We start from the raw sequence: 21,405 nt of genomic DNA, 5'->3' as shown, positions 1-21,405 counted from the left end.
TTTAGGGTCACTTCTACTTTAAAAAAATCCATGTTTCACTGAAAAGGCATCAGGTTTACTTCTCTAGAGTAATGAGAAATATTGATTGACCAATATGGGCAGGGATTTCAAGGCAGGATGGAGTAAAGAATTATTTCATCAGACATGATGTAACCAGTACTTTATATACTAGCTTTCCATTTGCTAGGCTAACTTAAGAAAAAGAACTTCTCTGTTGTTATTCTATTAAAAATGCACTTTAATACTAACTAGTTTTCATGTGCAAAGGACAGTGGACAACTGAAGAAATTAATTATAAAATTCATAATTCATCCTGCCCCATTTTCCACCAGAAGCATTTAAATAATTGAGGCAACAGTGACTTTTTTTCCCTTTTTTGTCTTGAGTAAGTCAGAGAGATGCCTTAATTTAGTACATCACTACATTAGTATAAGCAAAGTCCATATAAACTAGAAAGAAGATTAGATTTAATCAAAGTGCTTATGTGATATGGTTTTAAGAATCTGGAAAGTTTCAATTTCTCTGTCCTTTTCCTTTTTACCTCACTGAAATCCACTACCAAATCTTTTTTAAAGTCTAAATAGGAACAATTAAAGGTGAAAAAAGAAATCTAAAGTTTAATTACTTTACATATGCCCTTTAGGAAAAAAAATGAAAGCATTTTTTCAAAAGACTGCACTGATTTTGATTTATTGTTGGTCAATTATTCCTTAGAATGATTGAATGGATATAAGCAAAAGGTCCCAGAATAGGAAGACAGAACTCCACAAAGGGAGGAGTCAGATCCCTTTAAACCCCAGGATCAGCCTCTCACCCATATTACCTTCCCTATTTTGACTCATTATACTTGCTAATTAAGTTCTCTTTGAACTATAAAGCTTTCCTGGGATGAAGGTCATGGGATTCAAGGTGGTCTACCTAACCAACTTTCCCCTCATTATCTCCATCCCTGTATATGAAGGCAAGTGCTGGCACAGGATTTATAAATTTATTTTTAGGTTGTTTTTTTTTTGCAAGGCAAATGCGATTAAGTGGCTTTCCCAAGGCCACACAGCTAGGTAATTATTAAATGTCTTAAACCGGATTTGAACCCAGGTACTCCTGACTCCAGGGCCGGTGCTTTATCCACTGCGCCACCTAGCGGCCCCAGGATTTATAAATTATTAAGAAAGCCATGAGCTTGAAGAGAAATTGTATTGACATTCACTCTGTCTGACTATCACCTTTCCACATTTGGATCATTATTTGTTTCCTTCACGTCTTACAAAAGGGTTGGATTTCTATGTGAGCCTTCTAAATGTTATACCTTTTAAATTTGTTAGTGGCTAGGAAAAAGCCCTAATTTCCTTGACCTTGGTTTTGTGCTAATAGTAATCCTTAAATAAGTCATATCAGTAAACTTAGGGTTGATAAAAGGCCCTTTAATATAATGATTTTGTGATACAGCTTTATGTACCCATGCTGATATGCACAAAATTTTCATTCAGTTACAGAAAAGTCAACAAATACTACCTAGCAACACTTCTAATGTTTCCTTCTAAACACAATAAATACACACTACAATAGAGACATCTATTGAAAAAGATATTTTCCTCCCTCTCATATTAAGATGTAAACATAAATCAAGGAATAAAATGAATAGATATTAGCCCTTACTTACTGAGAATTACAGATGCCTTTGCTTTCTTCTTATATTCCCCAAAATAACACTTCTTTAGGATGATTATTTCACTAGTTTCAGAGTCCTACAAAGAATGAGAGAACAACCTGTTAGAACTGGATATTAACTATTATGTCTTCCCTAAAAATATTCATAGCTAAAATCATTGATATACTGACAGTGTATATCCTTAGAAAAGTAAAGAAATATATGTTTCATTTTTGGCTGTTTTCCAGTACCAGGCAAATAGTAGGAGCTTAATAAAAATCCTTGCTAATTGTGTGATTGACATAACAACTTCAAGTTGAATGAGATTTGGGAACTGTATAATTGTGATTTCAGATAATTTGGTTATAGCTTACTGAACTATCTCACAGAAAATTCACTATCAGCCAGGTGGCAAACACTTGTAATCCAAGTTACAGAGGAGACTGATACTGACAGACCTCTTGCATATGGAAGTTGTAAGCTGCAATGGGTCTTATCTACTCATATGAAGTTCAACACTGATAAAGGTGAAGCTGCATGTGCCAGGGTCAATAGATCATCTAAGGAGGGGAAAAGGGAAAGGAAGGGAAAAGAGAAATGGAAGAGGAAGGGGATGGAAAAAGGGAAAGGGAATGGGAATTCATATTTAAACCACCACAACAAAAATGATACCTGATTCTACTATGATCTGAAAATATAAACTGCTATATAAACTTAATAACAAATTTTAATTTATCCTGTTTGTAAAAGGAATGTTACTTAAATTTAAGAATTAAAAGGTTTGGATGCTGTTTAATAACATTAGAACAACCTAAGTGCAATAGACTCACTAGAACTGGAGTTAGAAGAATAGAATTAAAATCTCCAGGTTTTTCCAATTACTGTGTGACCTCTGACAAATCTCTGAGTCAGTTTCCTTATCTGCAAAACATTAGAGAATGGGCTAAATGACCTCTTAAATCCCTTCCAGTTCTAAATCTACGACCCTAATGCATTGTGTCCCTTACTTTGAATGATTCTATCTATAGAAGCATGCCCTGTTTAATATAATTAATTGGTTTGACAAAACAGGATGTTAGGTGAAGTCTTGTTACAGGGGTCAGGTAGCTCCTTAGGGGCAAGGTTATAAATGACCATTTGGCTGCCCAAAGTCGCAAAAGTGCCTTGCTTTACTTAGGATGGATTACAGTTTGCTTATACTATCAGCATGTTACTATAAAATGGTATTGGCAAGAAGCAATATTATAATAACTGTATTTTGTTTGGATCTCATTGTCCTCTTTTGATTTATGTTCATTCTAATAAATTAATTCAAATCACCCTGGAAATAGTTTGAATGTAAGTTACACATGTCAGACTGTGAACATATATTGAGACAAAAATATATGTAAATTTATTTACTTTATATATCTGCATATATGTGGGTAAGCATTCAACATATATATACAAATCCTCACATTCAGACAAATGATTTCATTGTTTTAGGGGAACTCCCAGGAAGGAAATTCCCTTTAGCAAAACAAATTAACAGCTGAATGGGACACTGAGAAGATTAATGATGTGCCAAGTCATATAGCATTTTTCTTAAGCAGAACTTGGCTATGATTCTCTCCCTCTCTCCTCTCTCCCTCTCTCTCCCTCTCTCTCTCCCTCTCTCGTTCTTCTCTCTCTCTCTCTCTCTCTCTCTCTCTCTCTCTCTCTCTCTCCTCTTCTTCCTTCCTGCTCTCTTTCTTCTTCTTCCTTTATTTTATTTTTATTTTTCTGAGTTACATGTAAAAGCAGGTTTTAACATTCATTTTTAAAACTTTGCATTCCCAATTCTCTTCTTTCTTCCTACCTCATTCTCCCATTTAGAAAGCAAGTTATTTGAAGTAGGTTAAAAATGTATAGTCTTGTAAAATATTACCATATTAGACATGCTATGAAAGAAAACATGGACCCCCAAAAAAACTTAAGAAACAAAAAGTTTAAAAAAAAGCATGCTTCAATCTGTATTCGGACACCATTAACTCTGTCTTTGGGGATGGATGATTTTCTTTATCATATGTCCTTCAGAGTTGTCTTGGGTTAGAGCATATCTGAGAAAAGGCAAGTCATTCATAGTTGATCATACTATAAAATCTATATACTACACATAATGTTTATATGTTATATATATGCATAGTGTATATGTATACTAATCTTTGAGATTACATCATAGCCAATACATGAATCATTCCTTTTAATATTAACACTAAATGATATATTGAGTTTTAAACCAGATATCAGATACCAGTTATGTTTCCTGAGGTATATATAAAACAAGGATTTTATTCATCTGGGTTTTACCACGAAGCCCTTGTCAGATTACATGAATAAATTCCTTTCAGCAATTAACACTAATTGTTTATTGAAATTTAATTTAGGGAAGATTAAAAAATTGCAAGAGAGTCACATTTCTGAGATGAGTATGGGACAAAGTTCTCTCATCTTTACCATGAAACCTTTGCTAAGTTTGAGAGGTTTTCCTGTGATCAAGTTTCTTAACCCTATGGTCCTTTCCGGTTCTCAGGAAGTGCCATTTAGCAGAAACCCTGTTAGAGGGGTCCAACTCAAACATCAGCCTGCCTGGGAGTCAACATCAACACCAGGCCTCTCTTGAGATTTGCAAATACGTTTAGATGCTTCAATTTAACCAGTGTGTTTACTTTTCATAAATAGAAAATCTAGTCATGAATTTTCTACAGTGAGTGATCCAAGAGTCTTAAAAAAAAAGTTGTTAAAACGTGATTCTGATCTAAAACAATTCCATGTGTCATGGTCATCATTCTACATACGTTCTCTTCTCAGCATTTTGATTGCCCAGTTGATGTCTATAAGGGTGGAGGCTGACAGGAGGAGATGGGGAAAGTTTGAATCTCTAAAGTCAAGCTCTTCCTGAGGCTAATTGTTATGTTTCTGCTTCTCATATCTCCAGGTAAGAACCTGGAAGCTTATGACCCAGTTTGTTATGAATGACTATCACTTTCTATAACATCCCAAAACTATAGTCAGAACTCCATTTGTTGGTTCCAAGCCCCAAGGAACTGAATGAATAATCCTTGTGGACTTCAGTAGATTGTTGCTATTTGTTTTCATAAGGTCCTATTAATTGTTTTTAGCACTCCCTAGCAGAATTCATAGACCCTTCAGGGTTCTCCTTATCCTTTCTACTGTATCAAAGTGTTCCTTTTGAACTTGTTTTTTTTTTTTTTTTTTACTTTTAGACTCTTACAAGGAAAATGAAAGGAGATAAAAGGTATGGCCCAGGGGCTAACTGTACCCTCAGGTAGGAGAGCCTGACAGTCAATCTCTTTGTCCCTATTTGCTTCTCCAGGACCTCTTTGGAACTCCTAAGCAGATTTTCAATTCAGGAGTCAGAGGGTATTGTTTTGTAGCCTGTACTTAATTTCTTGGAGAAACAGACAAGAGGTTGGTTGATTCTTGTCCTTTGTTATCAAAGACCACCAAAATGACATCACTATGTTTGAGACAAATTAGTGTGTCTGGATGTGGCTGATCAGACCAATACAAGCTCGGAATGCTCTACCACAGGTTGATCACAAATAATCCATAGGAACACCTGGGATGGGTTCTCTAAAAGTACGAACGTCATGTTTCCTTTGAGCTGCTACAATTCTGCCTTCCTCATAGGGTGCAGCCTCCTCACTGATGAGGGCACACCATGCTGGATAGTCCTGTGCCAGTGTCTCCCTTGCTTTGTAGTCGATTCTAAAGTTTTGTTTTGTTTTTTTTTAACGAGACCTTCAGGGTATCTCAGTATCACTCCTAAGCGCTTGCCTTTGTGAGGTAAACATTTTGGCAAGTATACATCTGGCATTTTTTTTAGGGATTTTTGCAAGGCAAATGGGGTTAAGTGGCTTTCCCAAGGCCACACAGCTAGGTAAATCCGGTCTGGGACCGGATTTGAACCCAGGTACTCCTGACTCCAGGGTTGGTGCTTTATCCACTGAGCCACCAAGCTGCCCCTGCATCTGGCATTCTAACAATGTATCCAGCCCATCATAGTTGCACTCTTTGTAATGTTGGAATTACAGGTAGTTTAGCTCAATAAAGACCTCAGTGTCTGCTATTTTCTCCTGCCAGTTGATCTTCAGAATCTCCCTAAGATTCAGTTTCCTGATGTGGCGCTGGTAGACTGTCCAGGTTTCACAGGCAGATAGCAATGAGGTCAATACAATGGCTCTGTAGACTTTCAGTTTGGTATTCAGTCTAATACCTCTCCTCTCTTACACTTTCTCTTGGAGTCTCCCAAATACATTGTCAATGTGTACCTCCCTGAAAGGACACTGCCACAGTACTCAAAACTTCTCCATTTGCTATGATCAATGGTTTCACATATGGATGGTATGATGCTGGCTCATGGAGGTCTTGTGTTTTCTTGATGTTAATTGTTAGACCAAAATGAGTAGAAGCAGAAGAGAATCGATCCATACTTTGTTGCATCTCAACTTCAGAGACTGCATTGAGTGCAGGCATCTGCAAACAAAAGATCATGCACCAATGCTCTCTCCACTTTGGTCTTGGTATGTAGCCTTTTCAAATTGAAGAATTTGCCATTGATGTGGTAACTGACCTCAGGGCCATGTTCATCCTTATTGAATGCATTTGATAACATGGCTGAAAATATCATGCCAATGAAAAAATGACAGAAGCAGAACAGAGGTCTGTATACAACATTTGTAGATCTGACCATCTTTGATGCCATAATTCGTGAGGGTTTAAGGAAAATTATGTCAAAATTTGGTTGCCTGGAGTAGTTCATCAGTATTGTACGTCAATTTCATTATGACATGTTTGCCCAGGTTCTAGATAGTGGACAATGTTCTCAAAATTTCCCAGTCACCAATGGAGTGAAACAAGGATGTGTCTTTGCTCCAGTATTTTTTAGCATGATGTTTTCATCAGGTTGTAGAGTAGAAAGAGCACTGATTCTATTATCAGAGGACCTAGGACCAAATGTTGAACTGATTTCCCTTACCTAAGTGACTTGTCCTATAAAATGAAGGCTGTTGGACTCCTAATAGCCTTCCTGCCTTAAATATATAATCCTAATCATCTAGAATACTAGAATGTAGATTTACAGACTAACAATTTCCTTAAATGTGTGGTCAATATCAGAATTTTTCCCCCCAATTATCAGAATGGATGCATAGATGTTTCACAGAGAATTCTGTATAGAAGAAGGTTGATAACACATATTCTCAAAGTTTTTCTAATTTAACTATATAACTATATATAAAATATAAGACTTTAATCTCCAAACCAGATGAAGTAAGTGTTTGACAAGATCCAAAGACCTTCTCAGAGGAAAATATTAGTTATACCTGCAATCAGACTGCTCATACCCAAGGAGAAGTTAAGAGACTGACTTATTATCTAGGAAGGATTAGCCTTTGCTCCCCTCTTAGTTGTAATCTAAAGTAAACAGTACTGACTTTAGCCCAAAACATGGAGAATAGGTAGTCTAGATCCTTTTGGAGAATCTTGTCATAATTTTTTTATCATTCAAACTTCCTGAAAACATCATAAATTCCAACAGGGCAATCTAATGGATCTCTTAATTAGCTGTTGGTATATAGATAGATAGACAAACAGACAGAGATATCTATCTATATACCCATCTCTCTCTCTCTCTCTGTGTATATACATGTCTCTAAGATTTATCCTGCATTGTTAGACTGTTAGAACACAGTGATTGCAGATTACATTTCCCTGTCTTCTTGAAGGAATACTTTCACTGAGTTATGATTTAATGTTATACTTTCATGTTAGAGAGGGTCAATATAACAACATAGAAATGGACTTTAATATCTTTTTGAATAGTCTATTTGTGTCTTTGAAAAAAAGGAGCAGCTGAAACATTTTTTCATCATGTTACTCAATCACATATATAAGAATCCAATTCAGTTCCAGTAATATGTATTAACTATCATGCAAAGATACTAAGATACAAAGATAATGAAATAATTCCTACCCTCAAGAAACTTACCTTCTATGAGAAAGAAAGAGAGAGAGGGAATAATAAGTAAGTATATAAGTGTGTGTGTATGTTTGTGTGTGTGTGTGTGTGTGTGTGTCTGGCTGTGTGTGGGGTCTGGCTGTGTGCAGAAAAGGAAGGAAGGGAACAAGAGAGGAGAGAAGAGGAGAGAATCAAAACAAAGCATAAACTGGAGAGATGTTTAAAAAGTCTTTTAGAAAATGATAACAGGTCAAAGGAGGAGAAAAAAGAACATTCTTCTATTTAGGGGATAATATTTTATTTTTTCTCAATTATATGTAAAAAAATTTAACATTTTTTAAAAAAAATTATGCTCCCAAACTATCTCTCGCCCTTTGCTTCTCCTCCCCTAAGATGGTAAGTAATTTGATATGTTATATAAATGCCATCATGCAAAAACTTTCCACATCAGTAATGTTTTAGAAGAACACTCAGGCCAAAAATGAATAATAAATGAAAAAATAAAGTGAAAAACCAGTATTCTTCAATCTGCATTCAGACTCCTTTAGTTGTTTTCTGAATTGCTGAGACTGAGTCATTTACAGTTAATTATCATACAATATTGCTCTTACCATGTACAATGTTTTCCTACTTTGGCTCACTTCATTTTGCATCCCTTCATATAAGTCTTTATATAAGGCAACACTGATTCAAAAGCATGAAGGCAAAAGAATGTCATATATGAAAAATCATTAGTAAAAATAAGTACAGATTATATAGAGACATAGGCACAATTTTCAAAACAAGAAAAAAATCAAGAGGAGGTAGCAAAAAATAGGAAAGTTAAAAGATGTATGTCACACAACAACCCATCTGACCCTGGGAATTTTCCCATGCCTGGAACTCTAAAACTCTCTCCCTTCATCTCTGCCTCTTAGCTTCCATGGTTTCTTTCAGATTTCGTTTTAAATCTCACTTTCTGCTAGAAGACTTTCCCATCCTTCTCAGCCTCCTCTATTAAATTGTGATCTCCTTGAGAGAATGGACTGTTTTTTCTGTTGTTGTTTTTTGCCTTTCTTGGTTGACTTTGCTTTCTTCACTGCCCCAGTGCCTTACACCAAAGAGGCACTTAATACATGCTTATTGACTTGACTAAATCTGGTAGGCTAAACATAAAGTAGCAACACACACACACACACACACATACACTTATATACTTATTATTCCCTCTTTTTTTTTTCTCTCATAGAAGGTACGTTTCTTGAGGGTAGGGATTATTTCATTTTTATCTTTGTATCTTAGTATCTTTGAATGATAGTTAATACATATTACTGGAATTGAATTGGATTCTTATATGTATAGGAATCCAGATAAAGAATCCATGGAATTTATAACTAATGGTTTGGCAAAGAAGGCCTCTAAACTAAAGAAACTCTCAGAATTATCCTTAGTAATATTCCTACTTTAAGGCAATTCCTTGAAATGGCTAGGTTAGATTCATTCAGTCAAATGATTCAATCAAATAATGGTCAGCACTTCGAATATGCTGAACTAATTTGAAGAAAAAAATTTTTAATGGCAGGGACAGAATGAGATACAGCCAGGAGTCTTGAAAGAATTCAAGGATGAAATGAGAGAACTGTCGCTCCAAATGTTTAACCTGATTTTAAAGATGGTCACCATGCCAGACACCTGGCAAACTGCAATGTGACCTCTATACAGAAAAATGTTCCAAAAGGAATTGGGGTTGTTATAGATCAATGAGACTGGCCTCCTTTTCAAGTAAACTTATAGGATCAGACCATAGAACATTGAAACAAAAATAATATTAGTAATATAAAATAATAATAATTTATCCAAAAGAAATCAAAGATGGCTATCTGATGATGGGGGGTACAGGAAATAGATACAAAATCTGGCAATAAGTCTGAGGGGAAAAGGAAGAGTTAGGAGACGAACTGAGGGCAAAGAAAAAGTCCAAGAATTGTAACACCAATCTATGCTGGAATGAGCAAAGGAGCAAATAGTTATTTAAAGGAAAATCCAACATTAAGTATTGGCTGCCCTGAGATCCCTAAAAATAGCCACTAGACCCAAGAACTTTTGGATACAAAAGGGCAAGCATTGGAAGACTGAATGGCAAAAGAGAGAAACCCAGACACTAGATGCCTAAGTTTCCAGACCACTAATAAAAATTACTATGATCTAATTTGTATCTTAGTAGCCGGGGAATGATAATAGTAGGTGTTAATGTCATAAAGTGGTTTTAGGATCAACATTCTGAAGCTGGAAGATAGTTCAGATGCCACCTAGTCTCACTCTCAGTTTGCAAATAAGCAAACTGAGATCTAAAGTTGCTAAGTGAATTGCCCAAGGTCACATAGTAAATATCTGAGATTGACCTGGTACCCAGGTCCTTAGAAGACAGTACCTTTTATTTCACTTGAACAAGGTTGTCTCAGTTTTATTATTTATCAATGACTTTCTCGAATAACAATTTTAGACTTATAAAAGCATTGGATCAATGTTGCTTTCTCAATGTTCATGCCAGGGCATAACAGTTCTAGCTAACTAGAACTATTACGTAGTCTTGATGACAAAGATGAACTCAGCAAAAGACTAAGAGCACTGTCTCTGAAGTCAGTGGATCTGGATTGTAATTCCTCTTATGATGGTTTCCTACCTGTATCATTTTGGGTAAATCACTGAACTTCCATGGATTTTGGTTTTCTCATCTATAAAATGAGGGCAGCATTACCCTTTCAATTATAGATTTATGATCCAATGACTGTCAGAAGATCAAATTAGCCAAGTTAAGAGAAGTTCATCAGTCAAATCTTGTTTGGATAGTTCATGAACTTAAGAAGCCAAAGAGAGGGGTTGATGTTGCTGTTGTTGTTGTTGATCCAAACTGTGTTGCTGATGGCAGTATCCAAATTCGTGCACCTACTGAGCATTTGAGATATTATACAAGAAAATTCCCAAAGTGCAACCTGATAGTCAGAATGGCCATACCAACTGGTCGAATGATGGCTCAGAGACATTGGTAATAGGCTATATAGATCAAAAGTGACTGGAAGCTTATGTTCTTAATAATGGAATTTTGGAGATCTTGTACAACAAGCCCCCTTCTTGGATAGGGTGGTCTGAATGACCTCTTAGTTAGAAGGATGACTGTCTCTAAAGAAGTGAGAATTTCAAATCCTGAACAATCATTCAGGGTCACCAAATCACACTTGAGTGATCATTTAATAGAGGCTTGGTGGACCATGGAATTCCAAGAAATTAGTTTTGTTTTTAAACCGGAAAAATGAATATTCTTTTGAGTCTGATACCAGGAAAGAAATGAAAGCTCTCCTGATAAAAGACAAGGTACTTTTATCTTAGTCTGAAAGGTTGAAAAGAACAGATCCCCCAGAATCAAGCCATTCTATTCATTCTTCACCTAGACATCTCTCCAGAGGACCAAATTCCTTATTGGGAAAGCAGCTTTAGTACCAATAGAGAAACCTCAGGCATTTAACTCTGTGACAGTGATAGATGATGACATGGCAGGAGAGGAAAAAGGAAAGAAAAAAATGGAATGGTGGCTTCAAATGTAATTTTCATTAATTAATCACCATGCCTGAGATACCCAGAGGAAAGGCATCATAAGGTCAGATTATAATAATAATAATTAAACTCCATTTCTATTTTCCCATTTAAACTTTATCTAGTCTGTAGCTATTTTGACTGTTAAAATAGTATTTCCAATTTACAGATGAAGAAACTGAGGCTTAAGTAAGGCGACTTGCCTACTGTCACACAAACAATGTCAGAGGATATTTGAAGTCGTCTTCCTTACTCCCAGAAGTACTTCTAAGGATTTGTCTGTTGTCTGAGACCTTAGCATAACCCCAAAGAACCAATTGCTGAGGGAAGCAGGATTCTATAGCCCTAGATGTTCTGGTGTTGGAAACAGGGTTCAAATATCATTTCTGATGCTATCTGTGTAATATTGGACAAGTCAGTTATTCAACTTGGGTTTCAGATTCCTTCTAGCTCAGTCTGAATCTTGGACACAAATTCCTTGGTTATCTTGGCTCAAACTGAATCACATTCTTTTATGAACTTTCTCACATCTGGGTCACAGATAAGTCAGGGTCAGGAAAAAGAAGCTGACTTAGATTATCTGTCATTGAAGGGGAATGTGGAGTAGGAAAGATATTTCAGAGGCAGAGGAGCCTTCTGAATCTTAACTTGGCTAGAGTAGTCATTTTTTTGTTAACATAGAGAACAAAAGCAGAGTTTGTACAAAATAAAGTTCATTTACTAATGTAAATGATAAGCTGATGATAACAATAAAGGATATAGTAGAGAAGGGAGAGAACCTAAAAAGGTTAAAAATAAGGAATATAATCAAATGGGTATGAATGTACTGTTATCTATTGCCTTGATGAAATGACATAGTTATAGGATAAAAGAATTGTCATGCATCATACTGAAATTACTTATTCTTCGTGAGTTTTATTTCCTCCCTCTGCTACACAGTAGAAAGTAAGCTTTCTGAGGGCAAGGACTCCTTTTTTTTTTAATTTGTTTCTCCAAAGTCTAGTGCTGAATAAAAAGAAACAAAGTTGAATTTGGACTGAGGAAATCTTGACTTGGTTCCTTAAATCTTAAGTTGTGAGTTTGGGCAATTCATTTCATTTCTCTGGGCTTCAGTTTTCTCAATAGTAAAATTAGGGAGAACAGACAAAATGACCTTGATGTCCCCTTATATCTTTGGTTATAAATCTATGAACCTATGAAATGTTCACAGAATTATACCAGGATTGAATTGAGCACACAATTGGAATAACATCTATGTCCACATCTTATGATGGGCATGATAACTGCTATGGAGATAATAAAAATAAAAGAGTTGACAAATAACAAGCTCAAGGGATTAATGCATATTTAGCAAAATAACGAGTCCATATTTTCCCTGCCACTGGGCCTATGTGTCAGAAAAGACACATGTTAGGTAGAAGCCAACCAAAGCCAAGGGGTAAAGACATTAATCATCCTAGAAACTAGATCAACCCCAGGAAAGCACATTGTCAATGCAATTTTCTAGAGGAAAGGGAAATGAAATTCATGAAAAATAAACTCAAATGTAATAAAATGCTAAAATAAACATTTTGTGCAAGCACAACTTGATAGGAGGAACATGGGTTCAATATTTGTAAATTACTAAAGATATTTCTTTAAGCCATCTACTGCTGTGAATAAGTAAGACTTGTTTAAAGAAATCCATTAAGGGATTGCAGTAAGAAGAGTATTTTCAAGAGTATTTCATTAAGGTTCTGTTTGTATCATTCAACATTAGACCTAAAGTACAGACTGCTGAGTTTGGGATTGGAAAGATCTAGTTCAAATGTCATCTCTGACATTTATTATCTGTGAGGTTACTTTCTGCAAATCTCAGGAAATTTTCTAAGACTTATCTATTAAATCGTAAAGGACTGCAATCTACACTGATGTGTGGAGTTCCCACACAGGCTGAGTCAGAGGTTTTTTACATCTTCACATATTGTTCAATAGCACATTGATGGACATCAATCAAGCAACAATTTCTTAAACACCTACTCTATGTTGGGCATCATGCCAGGTGGTGGGGAGAAAAAGATAAAAATGAATTTGTTACTGACTTCAAAGAAATTGCATTCAGTTGCAGGAGATAACATATACATTTATAAACAGAGACAAAATATATGCAGGGTAAATGTAAGATAATTTAGGGATCGGCAATAAAAGCTGGGATTACCAAAGCTCTAATGTAGGAGGTGATGTCAGAACTGAGCCTAAAAGAAAATTAGAGGTACCAAGAAGCCAAGGTGGGGTGGGGATAATTCCTAAGATTGGGTGGCAGTCTGAACAAAGGCAAAGTCAGGGAATGTTGGATGTGTGAGTTTAAGAAGAAGAGTAGTTTGATAAAATCAGGGTCCAATGTGCCTAAATTTGAGGGTCTTCAAACTCCATAGGCCAAAGTGCCAGCACAAATCAGTAAATGAAGAATAAAAAAAATTCATTGCTCAGTCCCTCCAATTGCTTGAGTACTAGACTTGAAAGCTCTCAAGGAAAAGATTGAATATTTACATTTTACTGTAAATGACTAATAACATTTCTAAGGAAACTAGATTTATTTTTGGTGTGAAATAAATTCTGAAAAATAAAAACTAATCTGGAGAAAAGTTATGAATTTTAAAACTAACTCTGAAAGACTGAATAACTGATTGACAAACTTATCCCCAACCATATAGCTGATAAAAGTGACTCCTTTCACACAATACTCAAGTATACTGAATTATATGTGTCAACAAGCAATTGAAAAAAATGGGCATATATAGTTTTCCACTTGTTATAACAGCTCTTAACCTCTTGTTTTTGTTGTTCCATCATTTAAGTCTTGTCTGATTCTTTGTGACTCCAATTTGGGAGTTTCTTGGCAAACATACTGGAGAGGTTTGCCTTTTCATTCTTAGCCTAGGGTTCAGGAATTTATTTTCTTAAATAACTTGATACATGTATTTCAATATAATTTACTTCCTTTAAAATCTTTTGTATTTTATTTTATGTACCAGATTGTCAAAAGGGTCTGTGACATAAAATGTTTCAAAAAAATACTCTGATTTAGGAGATGTGGAATGACTAATTCATAAAGGGCAAAATAATTGAACAGTCTTCCCTGCCTTGTAATTTCCATTGATTTCTATATTCAACTTCCCAGTCTCAGTAAGATGGCCCCTATACACCATGCTATTTACTAATTAGATATTTTATTTCTGTACCATCAAAATATGAACAAGTACTCCAGAATTTCAGAATCTCACAGTGGGCAGGGACCAATGTTGCCACCTAATCCAGGCAAAATGAGAAAGACAATCACCCCTATAACATAACTGGTCAACCATGATTATGCTTGAAAGTTCAAGTTCTAAAGGGAAGCTCTGATTATGTCACTCCTCAGATCAAGAAGCTTCAATAGCTCTCTGTGGCCTTAGAGTGAAATATAAACCTTTCTTTGACATTTAAATCTTTTCAAAATCACTCTAGCCCATCTTTCTAGACTGATTTCATATCTCTCTATGTTCCAACTACTTTTGTCTACTTGCTATTCTCCAAATGTGTATCTCCAAGCCAGTGCCTAAGCTGTTTCCCCATAGCTAAAATGCTCTGCCTCCTTTTCACTCTTTGGAATGTTTAGCTAACTCCCTTCAAGGTTTATTTAAAATGCTGCCTCTTAAAGAAGTTCCTTTTTAACCTCTCTCCTCCCTTCTTTCCCCACATACATACATACATACATACATACACATACCAGTGGTAGGTATTTTCCAGCTCCTCCTTGAAATTCTTTAGAATTTACCTTGTATATATATATATATATATATATATATATATATATATATATGTATATGTATATATATATGTATATATATATATACATATATATATGTATATATTAGGTATTAAATTGAATGTATACTTGTTCTCTACCCAGAAAACCAGAAGCTTTTTAAAGGTAGGAATTACTTTGTTTTTGTCTTTGAATACCCAAAGCCTAGCCCGGCTTTGCTTGGCACATAGTTGATGCTTAATAATTGCTTGTTGAATTGAATTAGACTCACTGCCTCCCAAGGCAATCCATTCATTGTTAGGAAATACTTCCTTATGAAGACAAAAAATAATCTGCCTCCTCTAGCAATCCAATTGAAATCAAGCATTTTAGCTATTACTTTATGGGGCACTACACATCCCATCACTACAATTGTGACCAATACTATGTGAGAAATAAGCAATACTCAGTCCCAGATTTTTGTGCCTAATTGTAACAGTTAAAATCCCATAATACCAGAGAACCCAGCAATGCAATATACTCAAGTGCTATTTATTTTGACATTCAGGAAAAGTAATTTCCAGTCTAATATATTCCCATAACATTCTGGCCTACAGAAATTACCTGAAATGAACAATAAGGAATCAAGGCTACATCTGTTAAAGATGAAAATACCAGATTTATCAGAGCAGAGATGGAGACACCCCAAGGCATGCAAAGAGCAACATAAATCTCTGTGATGTCTTACCTAAAGCACGTTTTCCTACACAAATGCAATGTTAGCAAAACATTGACCAAATAAACTTAAATCTAGGAAAGGTGAAACCCTGAGTCAAGGCTGACCAATGTTCCTGGAAAGTCACTTCCCAGATGAATTGGATTTATTTTCTCATCTGCTCTAATCTGCCCATTTCCATTCCAATATGATCTTATCTATGCCCCTCATTGTTGCCTTAAGTCTTGGCAGAAGACCAGACTGAAAGATGTGCTGACTGGAGGTACACCCAAGTTCCCCATCCATCTATCTGTAAAATGAAAGAACAAGGAGAGCATTTCCTACCAAACATTACTTGTGAAATTTTTGCAATTGCTTTGAGCTCTGTTCCACTTGGCAAACAGAAATGTATGTACAATGAAAAATTCACAGAAAACTAGTCAAGGGACGGGAACATTCTGTATATCATATAAGTCATTCTTCTATTTCCCAAGGGAGCCTAGAAATGGCTTTGGGAATAGGTCTATAATTTGTATGGTGTTAGAATTTTAAAGGAAATTGTAAATAAGTCCCCATTCACTCTCTATAGGTCTATTGCTACCAGTAATAATAGTCATAGCTTATCATAGTCTCTGAAGAATTAAAATCACAAGTCACCCAAAGGTCCAAGGCAAAGAATGCTATTGTCATTAACAGGATAAAGCACATTAGGAATACAGAATATCTATCAGAGAGAAAGGGAAAGGGCAAATATGTCAAGAAGTCAGAATCAGGCAGACCTAACCTCAGCTACTTACTAGCTATGCTGCTAAGGAAAACCACTCTATGTCTCCAAGTCTAGGAGTTCTATTTTTAAAATGGTAGCAATAAAATATTCACCTTATAGAGTTATTGTGAAATTTGAGCAAGATAACAGGAAGAACTCTGAAAATCTGAAAGTACTATATAATTTTTTAAAAATTCTTAGGGCTATTACATTAGCGCAGCTGTTCTATATCTGTATTTATGCATGTGTGTACAAATGCATATTTAGCAAATTTCCATTTAATTGTTTTGCTTTGTAATCTTGGTTTTTTATTTTATACATTTAAAAACATTATTCTAAAAAAGGCTTTTGTTGGCTTCAATCAGACTGACAACGGGGTCCATGACAAGAATGAGGCTGGAAATCTGTACATTAAGGGAAATGTACCATTTCTATGCTAACATAGTCAATATGTGACTTCTGGCCAAAGTCTAATCTCCCACTTCATTTCTCTGGTAATTGTATCACTTTTCTGGAGGGTAGAAATCATTCTTTACCCCATTAGAATATAAGCTCCCTGAGCATAGGCTGTTTTATACATACATACATGTATATATATATATATATATATATATATATATATATACCAAAAACAAGGTTGGTTTTCATTTCTTTTTTCACAAATGCATTTGTCATTCATTTATTTCTCACAAAAAGCAAAAAGTTCAGAAATAATCTGAGAGAGGTATAGTATGCTTTCTAAACTGAGATAAATGATTTTAAAAAATACACTGGCAAACCCTCTTTTATAGGAGAGAAAAATTTGTGGGGAGGTATTGGGGATGTGAAATTTTGCATGATGACCAACTTAGTCACTATTTTAGTTGTTTTTATTCATTGTTTTTCTATCTTATGAGGAAAGGCTCACTGATTGGGGGTGTGGAGAGATATGAAGATTGTATTAACAGAAGGCATCAAAAACATTTGTAAAACTCCACCCTCTTTCTGTTCCCCCCTCCCCTCTCCTCTCCTCGCCTCCTCTCTCACTTGTAGGTGATTAATAAATGATTACGTGAATTCATCTAACCTTCATATTTATTCTTCATGACTCAAATATATGATATATAGCAAGACAATAGTTCTTCCCCTAAAGAATTATCCAATCTTTGTTTCTAAAGCAGAGAAGTAAGTTTCCAGGTCTTATTCCATATTTCACCACTTCTTAGGTCAAAGTCATTTCTCCATAAGCAATAGTTATCAGGAACTTAGCAGTTTAACAATGGGGAAGCTATTTCTTTATATTCCTGTGATCTGTCCTCACTTGCAAGAATGAAGAAATAATTTATCTTCCACAAAAGTCATTTCTACCATCAAGGGAATTGCAACTGGATATCTTGATATTACTGAGAAAACTTCTGCCTGTTTATCTTAGTTATCAAATAATAAACTTTACCCCATATTTTGAAAAACAAAAAAATTTTAAATAACTATTCAGATCTTCCAGATAACCAGAGGTGAAAGCTTAAGGTCTGGAATGTTTCATTAATGTAAGTTCCAGGTTTATCTACTATAGAAGATGATGGGACACACACACACACACACACACACACACACACACACACACACACACACAAAACACTCTGATTTTCCATAATGAATTCCAAGTCACTAAAACTGAATATTTTCTTAAATTTTATCATTGTATTTAGAAGCATAGAGGGGTTGAGAATAAATGGCATGTCCTGGATCTTCCATTTTTGTCTTTGGTTATTTGGTATATTCGAGTTTCTATTTATCAACTTTGTTTGCAAAAATGAGCTTATGGGAAGAGCCAAGATGGTGTGAAGTCAGGAATTCCCATAGACTCTTTCCTCCTCAAATTTCACAACCATCAAATTATGACCCTAGACAAAATTTGGAGGGGAAGAACCCATAGAAAAACCAAGTTGATACAGTTTCCCAGTCCAAGACAACTTAGAAGTCTCATAGAAAAGCTCTGTTCCACAGGAACAAGGGATTGGAAGAAGCCTCAGCACAGCCACAGACACAGTAATAGCACAACACAGAAAGCTGGGTGCCTGGGTCCATGGCAGAGGGGGCAATTTCTAGACCTCTTGGTCCAGGGATCACCAGGATCAGCCAGAAGAAATGATGAGAGAAGTCTGCCACCCTACAGTGAGTGCAGAGTGGAGCTCTAGCCTTAGAGCAAACCTGTGGTGAAAACTTGCAGTAGGAGTCAGCAGTTACCTTGCATGTCCAGAGATCTCAGCCCATAGATGGTAAGAGGGTCAGGGGAGACTGCAGAGGTTTCTCTGCTCTCCCTGGAGCAGGACTCAGTTGTTTGCCCACACTCAGATCCAGGTTGCAGTCTGGGACCCCACACCACCACCATAGCCAAGCAGGGGACCCTCTTCACAGCTCTAGGGCAGAGGGGAGGTCCTGAACATAGGCAAAAGAGCAGTCAGAGCCTCTCATAAGACCTTGGAAGAATTAAAGTCCCTGTAAGTTGTCCCTAAATGCCCCCCCCCAAAGCCATGGAAGTGTGGTAAATCAGTCATAGGCTGAGAAAATGAGCAAACAACAGAAAAAGAAGAATCTGACCATAGAAAATTACTTTGGTCCCATGGAGGATCAAAATACATATTCTGATGATGACAAAATCGAAGCTCCTGTATCTACCTCCAAGAGAAATAGAAAATGGGCTCAGGCTATGGATGAGCTCAAAAAAGAATTTGAAAAGCAATTAAGGGACATAGAGGAAAAAATTGGAAAGAGAAATGAGAGAGAGGCAGAAAAATCAAGAAAACCAAGTCAGCAACTTGGTGAAAGAAATACAAAAAAAAAAAATACTGAAGAAAATAACATGTTAAAAACAAGTTTAGGCCAAATGGAGAAAGCAACTCAAAAGGCAAATGAGGAAAAGAATGCCTTCAAAAGCAGAATTGGCTAGCTGGAAAAGGAGATAAAAAAGTTCTCTGAAGAAAATAACTCCTTCAAATGCAGAATGAAACTAAAGGAAGCTGATGATTTTATAAGAACTCGGGAAGAAATAAAACTATACCAAAAAACCCCCACAAAAAATAGAAGAAAATGTGAAATATCTCATTGGAAAAACAACTGACCTTGAAAACACATCCGGAAGAGATAATTTAAAAATTATTGGGCTACTTGAAAATTATGACAAAGAAAAAGAACTTAGACTTCATTTTCCAAAAAATAATACAGCAAAATTGCCCTGAGATCCTAGAAGCAGGGGGTAAAATAGAAATTGAGGGAACACCTATCACCCCTGAAAGAGATCCCAAAAGAGAAATTTCCAGGAATATTATAGTCAAATGCCAAAACTTCCAAGTCAAAGAGAAAATACTAAAAGCTGCCAGAAACAAGAAATTCAACTACCATGACACTATAGTCAGTATTACACAGGATCTGGCAGCATCTACATTAAGGACTTGTAGGGCTTGGAGTATGATATTCTGGAAGGCAAAAGATCTTGGTTTACAACCATAAATCAATTACCCAGCAAAAGTGAACATCTTCTTTCATGGTAAAAGATGAACTTTAAATGAAACAGGGGACTTTCAGACTTTTCTACTGAAACAACCAGATCTGAACAGAAAGTTTGATTTTCAAATACAGGACTTGGGATAATCATAGAGGGGGTGGATAAGAAGGACTAATTATGAGGAACTTAACAATGTTGAACAGTTTGTATTCCTGCATGGGAAGAAGATACTGATTAACTTATAGGAACTTTCTCATTTATAAGAGCAGTTAGAAGATGCTTATGTAGACAAGGCACAGGAAGGAGCTGAATATGATGGTATAATATAGTAAAAAGATGGGGTCAATGGGTGATAAAGGACAATACTGGTAGGAAGAGAAAGGAGAGGAAGAAGGGTTAAGATATTTCACATAAGAGTCAAGAAAAAGGTTTTACAATGGAATGGAACTGGGGAAGGCGAAGGGAAATAAATGAGCCTTCATTCTCTTTAGAAATGGCTCAGAGAGGAAATGATATACACACTTAACAGGGTATAGAAATCTATCTTACCCCAGAGAAAAATGAGAAGAAATGGATGGGATGGGGGAATGGGGGGAGAGAAGTGGCAGTAGGTGATAGAAGAGAGGGAATATCACGGCAGAGTGTACTCAGATACAACATACTTCTGAAAAGGGACAGTATGAAAGGAGAGAGGGAGAATGGAATAAATGAGAGTGGGGAGGAATAGAGTGGAGGGAAATAAAGTAGTAATAGCAAATGTGGGAATGATAATTGAAGCAACTATTCTGGTGTTTATGATGTGGAAGGCAAGTCATCCATCCCAGAGATAGAGCCATTAGAATTTGAACACAGACTGAAGTACACTTTTTTCCTCTTTCACTGTTCTTTATTTTTCTCATCTTTTTTTGGGGGGGGGCATTTATGATTATTCTCACAACAAGATTATTGTAAAATATAAAATAAGCAAACTTTTTTTTAAAAGAATGAACTTATGGAGGTCCTAAAACTACCTTACTACATCTGCAACTTATGTGGGGTCATGGTGGAGACTTTGCTTTTGACCAGATAAGTTGGGGTGGGATCTGAGTAATGTTTACTTGAGAAACTGAATTGAAATGTGAAAATGTTAAAGCAAATATGATAATTTCTTTCTGATAATATATTAAAAGTACTTTTATTTGAGCAAGATACTTAATTCAAATATTCAAAAGGATCTAAGATTTTGTAGATTGATAGGTTCCCCCTAACAATGAAAAAGGCAATCCATTTGTACCTGTTCATCCTATGTGATATTTCTTCAAGCTCTCCGAGTTTCCCACATGAAAGTCCACCCAATATGCTGGAGGTTCTACTCAATTTCTCTCTCTCCCCCCCCTTCTTTGCTTTTCATAAGGCAATGGGGTTAAGTGACTTGTCAAGGCCACACAGCTAGGTAATTATTAAATGTCTGAGGCT

At 35.9% G+C, this 21,405-nt stretch overlaps 1 protein-coding gene across 13 annotated transcripts in view; it reads right to left on the bottom strand.

Annotated features, from left to right (window-relative positions):
• The window catches only part of INPP4B (inositol polyphosphate-4-phosphatase type II B), a 981,822-nt gene that overhangs the window by 778,570 nt on the left and 181,847 nt on the right, over nucleotides 1-21,405 (bottom strand). For 12 of the 13 annotated variants that reach the window (XR_012477007.1, XM_074229241.1, XM_074229248.1 and 9 more), the window contains exon 2: nucleotides 1,661-1,745. The gene's annotated coding sequence lies outside the window, so the exon portion shown is untranslated. Of the gene's footprint in view, nucleotides 1-1,660; nucleotides 1,746-18,692; nucleotides 18,885-21,405 lie in introns of all 13 variants that reach the window. The other variant, XM_074229239.1, reaches the window with a different exon arrangement.

Source organism: Macrotis lagotis, chromosome 3, assembly GCF_037893015.1.
Source record: "Macrotis lagotis isolate mMagLag1 chromosome 3, bilby.v1.9.chrom.fasta, whole genome shotgun sequence".
NCBI classification, from domain to species: Eukaryota; Metazoa; Chordata; class Mammalia; order Peramelemorphia; family Peramelidae; genus Macrotis; species Macrotis lagotis.
Note: the sequence above shows the minus strand (reverse complement) of the source record. Positions and strands in the feature narration are given on the sequence as shown.